General features: G+C 45.4%; 1 protein-coding gene across 9 annotated transcripts in view; it reads left to right on the plus strand.

Moving 5' to 3' along the window:
* Positions 1-19,377, plus strand: part of Ctl2 (Choline transporter-like 2) — a 608,937-nt gene that overhangs the window by 135,593 nt on the left and 453,967 nt on the right. The gene's annotated exons all lie outside the window — the stretch shown is intronic.

Below are 19,377 nucleotides of genomic sequence, written 5' to 3' on the forward strand. Positions count from 1 at the left end.
GCCATGCCCTTTGTATCGAGCGGGCATAAAATGGCGCTCCGCCGCGCATCACCTTCTGCCGTGCACAGCAACTACACTTCACTGCACTTGTTGCTGTTGTTGCAAGGCACTTCGCGTGTGTCGTCATGGTCTCATTAACTATGACACCGCATGCAAAGCAAGGTAGGTGTAGTAATGACGCAAAAATCAAGCTGCGTGCTGTGCAGCTGAACTTGCTGTGTACATACCATGGAAATCGAGCAGCAGGGAGGGAATTTGAAGTCGGCGAGAAAATTATCTGGGACTGGTGCAAAGCCTCCAGTGTGCTCCAACAGCAAGTCAGAAGACGATGGTGACATGCCAACGGAACTCTAACCTGAAGTTGCTGCATTGTTTGTGAGCGGCTCGGAGGAGGACGACTTCGGTGGCTTTGACTAAACGCCATCATGTAAGCTATCAATAACATGGTTCATGCTATTGGAATAAAATACTTTTTAAAACTATAGTCTAGATGTTCGAAGGCACTTGCACGCGTGTCAGCACTGCTTATCCTGGCATGCATTGCAGAGGCGGCAGCCGCTGCAAGCATATATTTTCGTCACACTTTCTCATGACCTGATGCTCACAAAGTTTTTACATCTTTTACCAAATGAACATGTACGTCTTATACACCAGTGTGACTCGTGTACGTCTTTCTTTTGGAAAAACTGCTGCTTTGAGGGGGGGGGGGGTGCGCAAATTATAGACAAGAAATTGTGGTATATACAGGATGTCCCATGTAACTTGTGCCAAAACTTAGGAATATGCCACATAGCTGGACAGAACCAAGATATAATGTTGTTTGCCATTGCTTGGAGTACGTCAGACTATTTGTTGTATTTTGCCTAATCACGTATCTAGTTATTAAATTCTCAACTATTATATACGGAGCAAAATTGTCAATCGGGAAATTGTAGGCCATCATGAAAAATTCCTGATCAGTCTTTCTGTTGCTCTATACTTGCTACATAAAAGTTTTTTCGAAGCCTGAAAGAAAGCCTGCACAACATAAAAACGTCTCGGGGGGCACTTCCTGCGGCACTTATGCGGGCTTTTGCGAACTTCCTTCAGGCTTGGAAGAAAGCTTTGTTGTATGTATTGAGCGACAAAAAGCTGGATTGGGAATTTTTCAGGATGGTCTACAATCTTTTCAACACGTTTTATCTGAATATAACATTAATTAATCATCTTCATTAAATAACTAATTATTAATTAAGCAAAATACAAATGATAGTCTGACGTGCTCCAAGCAACTGCAAACATTACCTTCACTCTCCAGCTACTTGGCACTTGCATATTCTTTAATTTTGGCACCAGTTAAGTGGGACATCCTGTATAGTATAAACCTCTGTAGTGCTTCTTAAAATAGTGCTAATTATGACTCGCAGAGGGGCTGCTTGGGCAAGTTGGTGAAACATTCTTTAGTCGAGGAAAAGGCGACTCGGTAATACCCCAGACAATGCAAGTGTACGTCGTCTGCGAAGACACAGCTGAAAAGATTCAGATTTCTCTGCAATGTAATGGTGATGCCATCTGTCAATGTGCACAGTGCTTCGCAGTGACATTGTGAGCTGCCTGTGTGTGAGCACAGGCTAGGCCTTCACCTCTTCACAATGAGAAGCAATCACGAGAAGACCGCTGAGATGACCAAACTTCACTGTCGAGGTGAAATAAAGGGTAGCAAAAACACTTTCCTGTGAAGGGGAAAACATGTTCATGGTTTTGTTTGGTCTTGCTCCACGCAGCTGCCGCCTTTTTACTTGAATGCCTGGAGGTGAAAAGGGACAAGAGTTTCTTTGAAATCTGACCATAGGTGTCTTGCATCCTTGTGGTCTAGATAGTGGCCGAACGGCTCATGGCATTCGAAAGTGCACATGCTTTAAAGGAACCCTGAAACAGTTTTGACAATTTTCTACAAATGTACTCAGTCGTTAGAGTAGGCCCTTCTGATCATTAATTGACGCATCTAAGTGCTCCGCGTAAAGTGTGTAATTTGTTATAAGGTTTTAAAAATGTACATCGCTGCCGATTGCAGCACACTGTTCGGCTGAATTTTCAGCCGCCCCTACTCATTTGACGTCACTCACCCAATCGACGTCAGTAGGACGAGCTATCCGATTGGCTGCCCTGGGTGCGTCATTGATAATTTTTCTAACTTTAGGGTAAACAAATGTTGTTCGTAATAGTTGGAATGTGAGTTCATTTGTTTATATAAAAAGAAAGTAACAGCAAATAAACCAAAGCAAAACGGTAGCGACAAGACTTACGCGTAAGGTGAACCGACTCACTTTCACTTATAGCATCAACGGTAACAATCTATCTGTAGTTCCAAGTTACAAATATTTAGGGGTAACTATTACATCTGATCTTCGATGGAATGATCACATCACATACATACACAAGAAAGCCATGAGACAACTAGGCTACTTACGGCGAACACTTCCCAAAGCTTCAAGCGATGTAAAACTTTTGGCCTACAAAACGTATATAAGACCAACACTCGAATACGCTGCAGCAGTGTGGGATCCGCACACAAATACAAATATAAGGAAACTAGAAAGCATTCAGCGAAAGGCAGCTAGATTCATTTTTAATTCGTACAGCAGCAAAACATCGCCAACTGCTCTATTAACATCTGCAAATCTAGAATCCCTTCAAACAAGACGGTACCGCGAAAGAGGCTAAAAACATTCTACATGATATACAATGATAACCTTGGAATCGACAAAAACACGTACTTGAAACCTCTTACGCAGCGTTCCACTCGTTCTTTCTATTAAAAAAAAGTTAGCGAAATTTGTTGTAGAACCAACACTTACATGAATTCTGTCTTCCCCCGTACCATCCGTGATTGGAATCGTTTGCCCAGAGAAATAATCTAGAGCTCTTCTGTTGCCACTTTCACTGCCGCACTTCAAAATGTGAAATGATAGTGTCTTTTCACCAATGGTCTAGCAACGTTTCATGAAAGCGTCGCACCCATATCCTGCTTTTCTTTATTTTGATGTTTTTACAGTTATGTTTTCTTTATATTGTGCATCGCATTGACATGCATAACGCATCGAACCAAATACCTTTTTTTCTCTTGTTTCCTTCACATTGTCAATTGTTGAGCAACGCGCTTGTCTAATATGTCTTGATGTGTGTTCATATATCTACTATTGCGATATGATGTGTGTTCATATATATAACATTTTACCATTTGAAATTATATAATTCAGTGCCGTACTTGACACACCATTCACTTTTCTCCAGTTCCATTTGTTTGTATGTGTGCTCTTTTTGTTGTTCAGGTACATTTGTCCCGAGTGTAACCCACTCCTGCTTAAGGCTTGGAATTCAGGCTAGCAGTACTTAATAAATAAATAAAAATAAATAAATAAAGAGAATGCACAAGAATAATTTCTCAGTACACTTGGGCACTTCTGGCACACAGCAAATGTTGTCTGTTGTGTTGCAACATTCTTCGTTTTGATGAGAGCTCCGCGGTCAGTGTCGGTCTCAGTCTTTTCGCGAGCACTATGATTCGTCTTTGTTGCATTGTGGGCTACAAACATAGCGACTGGCAATATGTCAAGCTGCGACATCGTGTCCCTCTGCAAGCTAGCAGACAAGCTGAGTGGCTCCAGCGCTTTGGACTGTTTCTATCTGATCGGCGCCAGGATTTTGGCGCTTGCGGCTGTCACTTTACACTGGCAGATTACTACCACAATAGCATTTCGCGAGTCCGGTATTTGGGTAAATGCAAGCGCATGGGGATAGGACCTGGCCATTTGACTGTGCCATTTCACGGGATGAGCAGAAGCGCAAACGTGAATGGTCTGCAAGGTGCAGCCACCTGGTGGCACAGTGGTCAACCAAACACAGTAGCAGTAATGAATTGTATTTTTCGTTGCTGCTGGTGTAAGTATTTCGCAGGACCGCAATCGATAGCATGTTGTTTTTGTAAATGTTTAAAATGTTTTACACTTGGTTAGAGCAATATTAGACGGTTTTAGTGTAGCGTACGCTATGCCATTGCGTACGCTAAAAAATAGCGGGTCGTCACTGCGCATGCGCTGAATGCTAAACGAAATAGCGGGTATAGCGGGCGTACGCAACGCAAACGAGTTAGAGTTAGCGTTTTTGCGTGGTTTGCGGAGTTTGCAGGAAACATGGTGGTCCCGGCTGCCCGCTTCGAATTGAATTTGGCTTTGCTTTTGTAAAATGCACTTCGTTCGTAGCAAATGACTGTGTAAACGGCTTTCGCTTAGTCTCAGGCCGCTTCGACAGAGATTTAAGGACACGACCGGCTTTATTACTATAAAGCCGGTCGTAATTATGGATAACCTCGTGGTGTTTTCGAGATCGTTTCTCGTTTCGAACGAGTCGAAGGCTAACGAAAGAAACATTCGAGATGTCAGCGCCACGTATCGCTACAGGCGCAAAATAGCCGCAACGACGGAGTATGGCCTCAGAGATCCGAAGATATCGTCGGCCAACTAAAATTGTAGAAAACGTGCGCTGCTTAGCGTACGCTATTTTATAGCGTATAGCGTACGCTATAGTTGCGTACACTAAACTAAAACTGTCTATTAGCTCTTTGTTTGGCTGGTTAAGCTCTGTGCCAACATGTGGCTGGACCGTGGAGACTGATCAGGCAGCTCACATACGTCTACACTAAATTTCCTTCATTAGTTTGAGTTTATGCCTTGTTGTGCCATTACCACCAGCCCGGATTCCGATTCTGCAAGATGCAGAATTTATCCTGCGAGCGCCCAAATTCTCCCTTGACAAGTCATGATGCTGAGCCGTCGGGCAGCGGTGTCCTGCGGAGAAGCATCGGCGGGCAACATGTTCGAACGTGCAACCGAGTGCCAGACAGCCCGGCGCCGCACCTCCTTTTGCCTGGAGGTCACCGCGCGCGCGAACTTTGAACCGGGTGGCCAGCGCGGTCGCTGGTTGGACCTCTCGTTCGACCGTCGAGTGCTGGCTTTGTATTGGGCCGTTTGAGTGACAATGGTTCCTCGGGGATTATAAGGGCGGACGCGGCCGCCTCAAAAACCGGACCCGCCGACCCACCGGGAGCAGAGTGCCGCTCTCGACTGGGGTGAGATGTGTCACGGGTTTTCGCCGGACGTCGCCGTGCGGGAACAGTCGCGTTGGCTGTGAGCTCTCGGCGCCAGTGCCGATCCGATCCTGTCCTGTATAATGACCTGTATATAGTGTATAAAATCCCTTTCGTTATTCTCACCGACGCCTGACTTGGAGTCTTCACTACCAACGCTCTGTCACGAAACGGGTGACGAGCGCTACGGGACCACCACAAAGTCGTAATAGTGGTGCAGCGGTGCAAAGTCGTAACAGCCTCCACCATTCCGTTGAAATGCCCGGCTCGCCTGTGGTTACCTGAATACCAGACACAATCGGCGCTGTGACAGAATTCGCAATGCACGCTGCTTCGAAAGATTTTGCTTGGGGTCGACTGCCAAGCAGCTGGCGGAGAGGTTGGAGAGGCTTTGCGTGCTCATTCCTAGAGAACCGGAAGTCAACGACACGGCGTGCCATTATGACACAGGGCCAGTGAAGGCAAAGCTTAGCCCCGATCACTTGGCGAAAGAGTTGAGGAGAAAATGCATGGCTATGGAGGAGTGTAACTTGTAATCGTGCGTAACTCTCTTAATATGAGATGCTTTACACAAATTGTGGTCTGAATGATTAACATTAGCTGTACCCTACGCGTCTACAAAATTTGACCGAACCGTTTCAGGGGCTCTTTAAGCCCAAGATGGCAGAAATATGAACCAACCCATTCCTTTGCTTCTACGTGGCTTATTCTGTGTCTGTGTACTTTGCAAGACTTTGAAGGTATTGCCTATAAAGAGCTAAAAGACATTAATGTGAATAAAAAAGGTTGTATTAGCAGTTCTACACACAGCATTTCTTTTTTCTGCAAGGTTTGCAAGCACGAAAAAACGGACCACAAACTTAATACACCAATGAAACCAGCAGCTCAAGCGTATCAAAAGTGGAAATGTGGAGCAAGGCGTAGGTCTTGAAGACTGCTGGAACCTGGGGCTCATGGGCCCTTTCTCCAAGCAACACTCTGCATCATACCGGCATCATCATTAGCATCATCAGCCTGTTTTATGTCCACTGCAGGACGAAGACTACTCCCTGCTATCTCCAATTACCCCTGTCCTGCGCCAACCGATTCCAACTAGTGCCCGCGAATTTCCTAATTTCATCGCTCCACCTACTCTTTTGTCGTCCATTGCGTTTTCCTTCCCTTGGTACCCATTCTGTAACCCTAATGGTCCAAGGGTTATCTAACCGGCACATTACGTGACCTGTCCAGCTCCATTTCTTTCTCTTGATGTCAATAGAATATTGTCTATACCCGTTTGCTCTATGATCCAAACCGCTCTCTTTCTGTCTCTTAACGTTATGCCTAACAATGTTCGTTCCATCGCTCTTTGCGCAGTGAACTTGTTCTCAAGCTTCTTTGTCAACCCGCCGTGGTTGCTCAGTGGCTATGGTGTTAGGCTGCTGAGTATGAGGTTGCGGGATTGAATCCCTGCCGCGGTGGCCACATTTCGAAGGGGGCGAAATGTGAAAACACCCGTGTAGTTAGATTTAGGCGCACGTTAAAGAACCCCAGGTGGTCCAAATTTCCAGAGTCCTCCAGTACGGCATGCCTCATAATCAGAAAGTGGTTTTGGCAAGTAAAACCCCATAATTTAAGCTTTTTTTGCCAGTCTCCAAGTCTCTGCCCCATATGTCAGCACTGGTAAAATGCACTGGTAGTACACCTTTCTTTTCAATGATAACGGTAAGCTTCCAGTCAGGAGCTGGCAATGTTTGCCGTATGCGATCCAACCCATTTTTATTCTGTGAATTTCCTTCTCATGATTAGGGTTCCCTGTGATTAATTGACCTAGGTAAACATACTCCTTTCTTAGACTCTAGAGGCCGGCTGGCGATCCTGAACTCTTGTTCCTTTGCCCGGCTATTTATCATTATCTTTGTCTTCTGCATGTTAATCTTCAACCCCACTCTTATACTCTCTCTGTTAAGGTCCTCAATCATTTGTTGTAACTCGTCTGCATTGTTGCTGATTAGAATAATGTCTTCAGCAAACCGTAGGTTGCCGAGATAGTCGCTGTCAGTCTTTGCTCCGAAGCCTTCCCAGTTTAATAGCTTGAATACTTCTTACAAGCACGCAGTAAATAGCATTGGAGAGATTGTGTTTCCCTGTATGACCCCCTTTCTTTGCAGGTATATTCCTGCTTGTGTAGAATTAAGGTTGCTGTAGAACCTCTGTAGATATTTTCCAAGGTATTTACATAAGCATTCTGTACTCCCTGATTACGCAATGCCTCTATGACTGCTGGTATCTCTACTGAATCAAATGCTTTTTCGTAATCTATGAAAGCCATATAGAGAGGCTTATTGTACTCTGCAGATTTCTCGATAACCTGACTAATGATATGGATGTGATCCTTTGTAGAGTATCCCTTCCTGAAGCCAGCCTGTTCCCTTGGTTGTCGACTAATGATATGGATGTGATCCTTTGTAGAGTATCCCTTCCTGAAGCCAGCCTGTTCCCTTGGTTGTCTAAAGTTCATCGTTGCCCTTAATCTATTGGAGGTTATTTTGCTAAATCATGTTACGGGAAGGAAGAAGCATGTGTCTATTTACAGATAGCTTTTAATGGCTGAGCCAACAAGCGTAGACCAGCGATAATGCTAAACTCTTCTTCGTCGTCTCCAAGGCCACTATCATTGTCCTCTTCTTCCCACATTACCAACTGTGAAATCACCCCCGTCAGAAAAAGCACCTTGTTGGTGCGGCTCATCGGTCTGAGAAAGGTAATGTTTGAAACGGCTGATGTGGATGATGTCAGAGAGAGTTGAAGGCACTGTGGCATCCAGCGGAGACACTTCATATGTGACAGGGGTCACCTGGCGAAGGATGCGGCAAGGGCCATGGTACAGTAGAACCCCGCTTTTACGTTCCTCACTGCTGCGTTTTCCCGGCTACTACGTCGTTTTCATCCGGTCCCGGCATAGCTTCTATAGGATCCAATGTACAAGGAACCCCGCTGTTACGTAGTAGCTGTGAAAACGTTCCCGCATGATACGTCGCAACTTAGCACCCTGAACCCGCCTGGGCTAAAGTAGGCAATGCACTCCAGCCGCCATTTTGGCGTTTGACGAGTTTTGGCCGCGCTTGTCCGGGCTTGGCTATAGAACAGGCTGCAAGAAGCCGCACGCCAGTTCGAGAGACCGACACTAAGTGGCCATTCGCGAAAAATGCTCTCACTATCATCACGGTGATTACGGTCACCGCATGGTTTTTGGACCGGTCGACTCACGGAGCAAGGAAACTCGGGAGAGGCTCTGACGTCACTCTTAGTGAAAGTGAAGCCGGAAGTTGGCGTTGCTCATGGCGTTGCTCCGCCTATCGGGCCAGCTCTCCTCTCTTGTTTACCCCGCGAAAACACGCCGCCCCGCGCGGAACCGGGCAGCTCGGACGCGCACGCGCTCCGCAGCAATACTAAACAAACATTAGTACGTTAGCATGATTACGCCAAAGAGGGCAAAATTTCCCGCGGATATTCCTTCGTCCGTTGCCATTACCGTGGCGCGGTGACGAGGAGCACGAGCTGCATGATGCCGGGGAGTTGCCAAATCTTGGCTTTGGAGAAGCCGTCGCGGCTCTGGACTTTCTCCTTGGTACGTCGCACCTCACAGCGACGCTGACAGCAATGCGGCCTTCCAGGTTATTGAGAAACGTGTGGTGATTTCTGGCAAGCGAAAGAAACGGCAAGCCACCATTCTAGACTTTTTTAAAGTCCTAAGCGCACTCCGTGGAAATAAATTGTCTATAGTTGAAGCTGCACTTTTTTCATTCATTTTCGGAGCTTTCCTCACTGTTGCGTTTTCCCGGCTGTTACGTTTTTTTTCCCCGGTCCGGTGAAAAACATGTGCACGGGGTTCCACTGTATTGCGAGAGGAATTTCTCCGAAAGACCAACACGCCGAGTTGGAAACCAAACTAGCACAAGAGCACCTGGTTCGTAGTGTACATCGTGATGGCGCTGGTCGTAACGGCACTTCTGGCGTGTCTGTGAAGCAGAAAGATGAATGCGGGCAATCTGGCGTGCATGGGTCGCTGTGGCTATGACATCCCGAGTGTACTCTGTCGGCAGTCGAATGTGGTCGAAATGAGTCTCGAAAGGCAAAGTCGGCTCACGGCTGAAGAGGAGATAGAAGGGTGAATAGCCAGCTGTGTCGTGGCGCGAGAAATTGTAGGTGAACACGACAAATGGTAGAGCAATGTCCCTGTCGCAATGATCGGAGGAAACATACATTGCTAACATGTCAGTTAAGGTGCGGTTCAGGCGTTTGGTAAGACCGTTAGTTTGAGCATGGTAAGTGGTAGTAAGTTTGTGTTTAGTAGCACATGATCGAAGTAGGTCGTCTATGACTTTGACAAAGTATCTGCCGCGATCAGTGAGAAGTTGACGAGGTGCACCGTGGCGCAAGATAACGTCGTGAAGCAAGAAACCAGTGACGTCTGTGGCGCAGCTGGCCTGTAGGGCTGTAGTAATGGCATAGTGAGTTGTATAGTCCGTAGCGACGGCAATCCACCTATTTCCATCATTTGATATAGGGAATGGTCCGAGAATATAATTTATGTAATACTGGGAATAAGCTAATTGGCCGATAATTTTTCAATTCTTTAACATCTCCCTTTTTGTGGATTGGTATAATGTTTGCATTCTTCCAGTTTTCTGGGACCCTTGCAGTCGATAGACACTTCGTATGAATGAATGAATAAAGCCTTTATTTTAAGGAAGGGGACGGCTCTAGGCCGCTGATGGGGATTAGGAGGGAAGGGAATGTGAGTACCCAGACTGTTGGCTGAAACACTTCTTCATCTCATCTTCTCGCTTCTTCTCTCTCATCTTCTCATCTCGCTCTTCCTCGTTTGATGTCTTGCAAGGCCCTTCTGACCTCATCGCTAGCCATAGGGGGAGTTTCTGTATCATGTTCATTGCTGTTTCTAATTGAGGTATCCTGACTCCTCTGGGTACTGTACAGGTCAGTATAGAATTCTTCCGCTGCTTTTATTATATCTTCGAGATTGCTAATGATATTACCCTGCTTATCTTTCAGTGCATACGTCTTGGTTTGTCCTATGCCAAGTTTCTTTCTCAGTGGTTTCAGGCTGCGTCCATTTTTTACAAAAAACTTCTTCAGTCTCTCACGTTATAGTTTCAAATATCACTTATTTTCGCCTTGTTGATCAGTTTTGGCAGTTCAGCTAATTCTATCTTATCTCTTGAGTTGGACATTTTCATTTTTTGTCGTTTCTTTATTATCTCCTTTGTTACTTGGTAGAGCTTGCCTACTAGCTGCCTTGGTGCCTTGCCTCCCACTTAAATTGATGTCTCTGAAGCCAACCTAATAACTGTTTCATTCATTAGCTCTATGTCATCATCATCTTTCTGTTCCAAGGCTGCATATTCGTTTGCAAGTACCAGCCTGAATTTGTCTGCTTTTACCCTTACTGCCTGCAGGTTGACCTGTTTCTTCTTGACCAGTTCTACACTTTCCCTCTTCAAATTGAGGTGAATCATACTCTTCATTTACCTATGATCACTGCACTTTATCCTATCTATCACTTCTACATTCTGCACTATGCTGGGATGAGCAGAAAGTATGAAGTCAATTTAATTTCTTGTTTCACTGTTAGGACTTTTCCAGGTCCACTTTCTGTTGCTACGCTTCCTGAAAAAGGTGTTCATTATTCGAAGCTTATTCCTTTCTGCGAATTCTACCAGCATCTCTCCTCTGGCGTTCCTAAAATCGATGCCGTAGTTGCGAATTGCTTGACCACCAGCCTGCTTTTTCCCCACTTTTGCATTGAAGTCGCCCATTACTGCAGTATACTGAGTTTGTACTTTTCTCATCGCTAATTCAACATCTTCGTAAAACTGGTCTACTTCCTCGTGACTGGATGTTGGAGCATAGGCTTGTACAGTCACCGACCATTTATTCGGACCTCACAGGGACTGCGGAAATGTCTGAATAAACAGGTGTCTAAAAAAGCAGATTAAGGGAAAAAAAGAAATCCTTTATTTCCGCGCACTTATTCGGGCTCGGCAGTAGGCTTTGAAGAAATTGTAAACGCGCCGCTGCACGCTGTTCCGTTTACGTACAGTCAGATGAGCCTGAATCTCGGACGGGTCGTACAGCTTGAAAGCACAGTCACTGCTTGTACACGTTCTGCATGCGACGGCAGCGTAGCACATGGTACGTCATCTTCCGACTCAAAGTATTGTCCAGCAGTGCAGCTGAAACCTGACAAATGATCTCACCGTTGTCGAGGTCTGCGCATGTCAGTGCAGCAGTGTCAGCACCTGTGAAACTGTCAAATGAGACGGTATCCAGAATTGCATCGCAACCACTGCGCAGGTCTCGACAGAACATTTTCATCTTCAGTAGAGAGCACATTGGAAGGCGACAAATCCAAGGCCTCCTGGCACCCACTTGCCGGCATTCCCTAGTGCATTCTGGGCGGGCACTGTCGACGCAATTAGACACTTGATGTGATGTTTCCGTATGCCGCGTAGGATCACCAGAACCTCGACACAGCAAACAAAGCAAACACCACCCAACACGCCAACACCAGTCGCACAAACTAAAAATGTGGCCTACACACAGCATCGTGCATGAAGAAAAACAAATCGGCTGCTGGATTGTCTTGACATGGCTTACTAAGCTGAGACCGGAACTGCTCTAGCCACTCTATCAAACGAGGCAAAAATTATGATGATGAAGGGGGATTTGCAGTAGCGCCACTTCGTGGGGCAGCAAGGAGGCTCTGTTCAAAACAAAAATGGCGTTCAGCAAGTCAAACCACGCACCGGTGAGAGTCGACGCGTGGTGCAAGTGCTCTCGATTGAGTCGGCTTAAGGAGTGTCCGAAAAATCAGATGAGAGTTTGCAAAATGTCCAAACTTTCGGCATTTGTTATACATTATGGTCTATGGGGAGAATGACGGTGCCGCGAAGCAGAGCGAATAATCGAGCATGTCCGAATTTTTGGAGTCCGAAAAATCATTCGGCCACTGTACTACGTTTAATGTATACCTCTTATTAAGCTTGATTACAACAACAGCTACCTTCTCATTAATGCTGTAGAATTCGTCAATGTTGCCCGCTATGTCCTTATGGATTAGAAATCCTACCCCGTATTGCTTCTTATTTAGGAGACGTCTATAGCAGAGGACATGTCCGTTATTCAGCAATGTATAAGCCTCAGCAGTTCTTCTAATCTCACTAAGGCCGATGATATCCCAAGCAATGTCTGATAGTTCCTCAAAAAGTCCTTTTAAGCTAGCCTCACTCGAGAGGGTTTGGGTGTTAAACGTTGCAAGGGTCAGTTTCCATTGGTGTAGCTCTTGAAGACTGCTGGAACCCGCGGCTCACGGGCCTTTTCTCCAAGCAACACTGTGCATCACAGCGGCATGGGTCATGCCAAAACGGAGCATGTGAAACGAAGCTGCCGCAACCACCACAACGCTGTCGTTTGCATGTGAAGCAGGCTTAAGGGGAAGTCTAGCCACCAGACGCTAAGCATGGAGAATGCACGAGTCATGATGTATTTATAAAGTTAATTCGACACATCTGAACATTGATGCATGAACAAGGGGAGCATATATGCTGGCTCATTAGGCTGCCTGAAGCAGTGCCAATCCCAGGCAATGGCAAGTGCATGTTGTCAGTGGTAACCGGCACAAAAATGCTGATTTTAGTGTGCTGCGTGTTTCACAGTGTTTTGCAGTAGCAATGACAGATGTTTCAACCGTTGCAGTGTCATTGCGAGCTGCATGTGTGTGAGCATAGGCTAGGCCTTCAGCACATGATAGTGTGAACCAATCTCAAGAAGACCACTGAGGTAACAGCAAAACTTCACTGTCAAGATGAATAAACCGTGGTGAATGTCTAATCCTGTGAAGGGGACAAACATGTTAGTAACGGCTACCCATTCGGCCTGAAGCAGGTAGACCTAGGCAGGCCAGGTTCCAGCATGTCAGGGGATGACTTAATATCTAATTCATCCCTAGCCTGCAGGAGACCTCAACAAAAACCACTTCTGCAGTAAAAGGGGTGAAAATTGGCTGGCATGTTTGAGCAAGAAATTTCAAAATACTGCTGTGTGCTACCTTTTCACTTTTTTTTTCCAGGGCCAACTATGTTATCGTGTTTTCATTCTTTTGTAGGATTTGCTATACACTTTTAAAAAAGTTAGCACCCTTTGGGGCATATCTTGTAGCACAACAATAATCATGTCTTGCCCGCATTTCTTTAACGCTTCGAGCCTGGTACTTCCAACTCTCGAACGGCATGCGCGTTATTGTGACACAGCAAATGTTGACAGGAAAGTAGCGAGCGCCGAGTTTTCAAGAAAGGAAACGCAAGCAAAGCAGATGACAATTGCCGTTATGGGATGAATATACACCTCAAAGTGCGCAACTCTTTTAAGAGCGTATGCAGGCAGCATTCTTACATCACTATTTGCAGGCATTCATAGAATTCGAAGGGTCAACTTGACAGCTCTTGACACTTTGGGAGGCACTTAAGTTGTTTGTGAGACAATGTTGCTACCACCTATGCTTTTGACTTCATGAATTTTGATGAGCCTATTTTGTTATTTACTGGTTCAGTGTTCTTTTTCATGTCCAAAACCATGCTTCATTTTGATCTGATTTATTTATTTGACGATATTCAAATGCAGTTGACGTGTGTTTGAATAGGTCATTTAGAAAGAGCTGTAATTAAATATTTGTGCCACTCTGAAGAGATTGAGGTTTCATACCATGATTATGAATTCTAGTTACGTACCTATAAAATGCATTAAAAAAATGTGGAACAGAAAAGTTTCACCCCAGCACTTTTAAGGGGATATGGATGAGAACATCTTGTACATTCTCATTATGTAGCCAAGTACAGCAGAAACACAATCTGTTTTTAGAGGACATTAGTTCTTTGGTGCTAGTCTTTGTCATCCACTCTACACACAGAGTACGAAATACAGGTTCAGGTGAGGGCAAAAATAGCTTTATCGGTGTTCGTGAATGACCATTCTGCAATACCGGAAAAGCCACTGTTTCCGTAGGTGGAGCTTTGGTAAGCCAGAAAAGATACCAAGATGGGCAGCCTTGAAATGCCAGCACTAGCTCACTTTTGATTTCACCCAGTTTGACGGGCCTAGTTCATTTTTTTACGGGTAAAGATGCACTACCTGCACTCAGAAAAAGTAAAAAAGGTGAACTTTGAAAGTTTTCAAAACATTTACACACCTCAGCGGCACCATATTTGAAAATATACTTTGAAATCTGCGACATCACACTTATGCACAAGCGATATGGTTTTGGCATTGAAGTCTTGCTTTCATTTCTACCCCCAAGTAATCAATCTCTTACCACGGAATCAACAAAAATTGAGTTTTCAAAAGTATGTTATAAGTAAAGTAATTTAGTGTTTGTCTTTAGCGTTCCTTTAAAGTATCTATTATGCTGGAGTCTAGCCATGTGCTCTTGAGAACATGGGCACTTTCAATATCAATTGAGGCCCATCTGGATTAACTTTTTCAACACGATTGAACATGAGCACTCCTACTTGTTCAGCAATCAGGATTGAGTTTGTCTAGCTTGCATAGCTTGAGGGCACAGACGACAGTCTATATGATTGCGAGTGAGCAGATGTAGATTGTACATAATTGCAATCGAGTGGTCGTGTGAGAAGGGGATTAAACATAGCTACTCCCCACAACATCAAAAGTAAATTTAATTAAGCAGTTAAATTGTACGTTCATGCTCTCCTTGCACCTCCTTGGCACCATCCTTCGCATCCCTTTCAGCAGCACATTATAGATCATGCCTTGGAAGAAAACAGACTGCCTTGGATCATGCCTTGGAAGAAAACAAACAAACAGACTGCGTTAATGAATAACGTCGAACAGAATATCCGTCGGAATTCATGGTGCTAATGTGAATTGAAATGCTCACGAATATGAAAAGCAGCAGAAAACATGCATGCACAGATTGAAGAAGTCACATACACCCGCCGAAGCCATGTATTTTGGAAAGGTCACTGAAATTGAGCTGTAGGAATAGTATCGTGTCGGCGAAGTAAACACGAATGATCTGGAGAGGACGCACAGGAATGACGCTAGAAGCCAATGGCAGCTTCGCTGAAATGGCAAAGCAGCTATAGTTGTATTTATGGTAACCATGCTTTGGCAAGCAATTTAACGAGGTGCAGCATTTCACAAAAGGGGGATACAAGCTCATGGTCTGTGCAATCTGTAACTAAACGCTTACTATACAGGCATCACAGAGTATGGGGACACTGCAAGAGCCAGTAGGGCACAGAATATGATGTCTGCAATAGTTTTCTACACTAGTGCAAGGACAGCATTATTTGCTGTGATAATGGACAAAAGAACAAATGATCTACATTACAATAGTCCGGCTACTTGCTTTGCTTTGGCAAATCCTATAATTGATGGGTTTTAATGGCACAAGGGCATCTTTGGCCATAGAGCGCCAAGTCTATGGATATTTCGGCAAATTCTAGTCCCCGTAACAATGAAAGTAAGTTTAAATTAGGCAGTTTACGCAACATTGTACCCTCGTTCTTGGCACACCTTTCAACAACTCATTAGGTGATGCCCTAAAAAAAACTGCACCAACGAATAATGTTGCACAGAATCGGCTAGACTTATTGCTTCTCATGTGAGCTGAAATGTTCATGAATTGAAAAGCAGCAGACATTCAGAAAGCGGGCAAAACGCCATATAATAAGCGCTTGCAAGCCACACAACATGCAACCACATGCAAGAGTGAGCGTTCGCAGCGCAGCCGCTCCGTTCGCCACTGGCGTCGTCAGGCACCCTTTCGCGTTGCTGCCTGCGTGTGCTGCACTGCCCCTTTCTAGTTCGTGTACTTTAGCAATTTTCAGAGGTGCTAGACAAGTTAGAATTGTAAGCTTGCATGATCCATACATGTGGAGCTATGGATGCGTTTACATATCAGGTGCAGAATTTTGTTATGACGACATGATTGTACTGCCATCAAAATTGCCATTGATGCCATCGAAATTACGCAAGCTCATCTTTTGTAGAACTGTGTGTAACATTTATGGCCCACGTGTAGCTTCATACAATCCTAGTTTGTGCTTTGTATTGTTGCAAGTGAGGAGGCAAGCTCGATTTGCTCTCTTGTTTTATGCGTGCGTGCAAGCACAAGGTGTTAACATCACACATATAGAGGATAAAGTTGACAACTTGTAAAATAGGTCACGCAGGTCTTAATTTATTGTTTTATGGCATAGCAGACACAAATCACTCTGAATCATTGGAAGCTTCTTAGCACCTACCATGATAATTTTGTGAGCACTGTCTTGGTGCCGCAGTCACGTCAATTTCTCGGGTGCTTCATTTAAACCGCTTTTCTCGTGATCCGAAGTGGCAGGTAAGAGGGAAATTCTTCAACGACAAAGAAGTTTAGTCGGAGCTAAGCTGCAGGTATACAAGCTAAAAAATATGCATTTCAGCATCGCACATAATTTCTTGGAAAGTTGGGGACGAAGGGTGTCAACTGCATCAGTACTCGCAGATAATAAAGGATAGCGATCGTGTGCGGCTTGTTTTTAACAAGCTTTTTGCTTAAGATGATGTTCACGTGTGGGACATGAATGGCAACAGCACGACACTTATTTCCAAATGTAGATCTGAATGATGTACAACGCATAATCTGTCAGCGCGGGTAACATGTCCACAATTACTGCATACACAAGGGAACCCTAAAAACAATGTTTCCTTTTTGTTCACTAATATCAGGAGCCTGCTACCAGAAACCAAAGAACTTTCATCACTCATTGACTCTTGTTCTATAATTGCACCGTCAGAAACATGGCTAGATGGTACATAACAGTGTACTCTCATGTTTTTCCGTTGTAATAGCAGAGTTGTGGAGTGACAATTCTTGAGTTGGAGTTATTCCACATTTTAGAACACATAGAATGGAATGGGAATAGAATGGGCACATAGTCCTGAATCACTAAATGTTGATTCGAAGCAAGACAACAAAACCAATACTCCACAAGGGTGTTTGCGCCAGCAGGCGTTTGGTGTGTTGCGACACTACATACCTGAGCACATAAGGGTTGGACCCTTGCACGCTTAGCCATGCGCGGTTAACAGTGTCTGGGGAATGGGGGATCCTGAGGGTTGAGCCAATGTCGGGTGTTTTGAGGCTCTCTGGCGGAGGTGACGGACCTGTTTGGCCTCTGCTTCACATAGATGGCACCTCCAGAATAACCCACTTGGAGGAAATCTGCAGTTGCCTTTTCCTGTCCAATTAGTCAGTCTTTCTTCTTTCTGTCTCGCCTTTTCATCTTTCCTGTCTTCTTTTCACTACTTCTCACTTCCAAATTTCTGTGCTGCAAGGGTTAACCTAGTGTAGCTATCCAACTTTGGGTATCTTAAATTTGGTTATAGCGGTGATGCATGGCTAGCGTCTGCAAGTGTTCTTCCAACCTTGTAGTGTCTCCTTATAGGGCTTGGTGGTGCAGGGCTACCATTGCCTCAGAATTTTCAAATTTTATATGGCAGATGCTTTTTCCCCGCTACCTGATCGCTCCCTGAAGAGGGGGCGCACCGATGGAACTGCTTTTTCATGCAACCGAAACATTCTTTTTCGAAGGGCCAGATTGTACACAGTCAGCATAAAACAAAAAACAGTATGAATGATCTCGGCATTTCTTCTAGCCAAAATGTCTCACGGAAGCAATTGGCCCAGGTTATAAAGTAACGAAGATGGGAAGCGGCAATCTTCTTCTCGAAGTTCGTGACGAACCACAGTATGACATACTCTCGAAACTTGCAGCATTTGGGGACATTCCCGTTTCAGTGGGCTCACACAGGTCAATGAACACAGTGCACATTGTCATCTCGGAAGATGACCTTCTCAAACTCAGTGAAAACAAACTATTTGAAAGATGGCAAGACCAGAACGTAGTCAAGGTGCAAAGGATAACAATAAGGCAAAATGACAGAGAAATGCCTACCAAGCAAATAGTCATTATATTCGGAACCAGTACCCTACCTGATTCAATCGAAACCGGTTACTGTAAGCTTCGTGTCGAACCATACCTCCCAAACCCACGTCAACTCTTCAAGTGCTAGTGTTGTGGGAATGGTTTGCAAAGCTGCAGAGGACATGCTACCTCTGCTAAGTGTAGTTCTACTAAACACCCTTCTGACATCTGCACTTCAGCAACCTGCTGCACCAACTGTGAGGTGTGTGATAGGACGATGTGGGCCCAGCCCTCAAATGCACAGGGTTGGCACAGTGAACACAGGGAGGCTTTAATGACATGGGTACAGGACTAGGGAAATGCACACGATAACACACATGCTTCACTTCCTTGTTGTCTGTCGCTTAGGTAGTCATGCACAACATCGCTGTAGGGAGACGTCCGATTGCATGTCATCGCACATTCATGGCACGAGGAGCTGCAATTAAGAAACTGGAGCAGCGGGTGGCTCAGGGGATGTAGGCCGGGGCGGAAGACCAGCACACGACGAGCCACTCATGTGACATCTGGGTCGGATGTCTGCCCACCACAGGGTCAACTGTTCGGAAGGCTTGGCTGCACCTGAACACACCAGCGTTGGATGCTCACACAGCAGTGGAGCAGACTGGTTCAGGCACGAGGACAGCCCGGCCTGTTCTGCCAGCTTGCCCACCATAAGAAACCCATGGTGGAATGTTGTTTGAGGAGGCATGGCAGGCAAGACGCGAGGATAATTGGGAGCACCGCAAAGGCATCAAAATTATGGATTCAGGTGCCGATACGGTAACGTGAGCATAATACCTGCATCTCAAACAAAATGTGCAAGCTTTGGTGCAATCCCAGATTGCCCGTCATCATCTCCAGATCATGCAGGCATTACGAGAGGAGGGCAGGCCGGCAGCCTATAAGTTTTAGCGACGTGAGGTCACTCGACAGGAGAGATTTCGAGAGGTCACATATACGGCTGAAGATTGCAGTAACTGGCCAGCCAATCACAGATCTCAAGGGGCACCGTGCTCAGCATGTGACCCTCATGTATGGCGCCCTTGGTGCGCAGAACGTTGAAAATAGGGACTATGGCGACTCACTGCCTGCAATCCCTCTACTCACTAGCAGTTGTGGGTTGACGGAACTATGCTGGGAGGTGAGCAAGCAGACGGTGACAGCTGATTGTGACCCATGACAGCTGCATGTCTGCCAGTGAAGCATCCTTTGCTCCAAGGG

This window comes from Dermacentor albipictus, chromosome 1 (genome assembly GCF_038994185.2).
Source record: "Dermacentor albipictus isolate Rhodes 1998 colony chromosome 1, USDA_Dalb.pri_finalv2, whole genome shotgun sequence".
NCBI lineage: Eukaryota > Metazoa > Arthropoda > Arachnida > Ixodida > Ixodidae > Dermacentor > Dermacentor albipictus.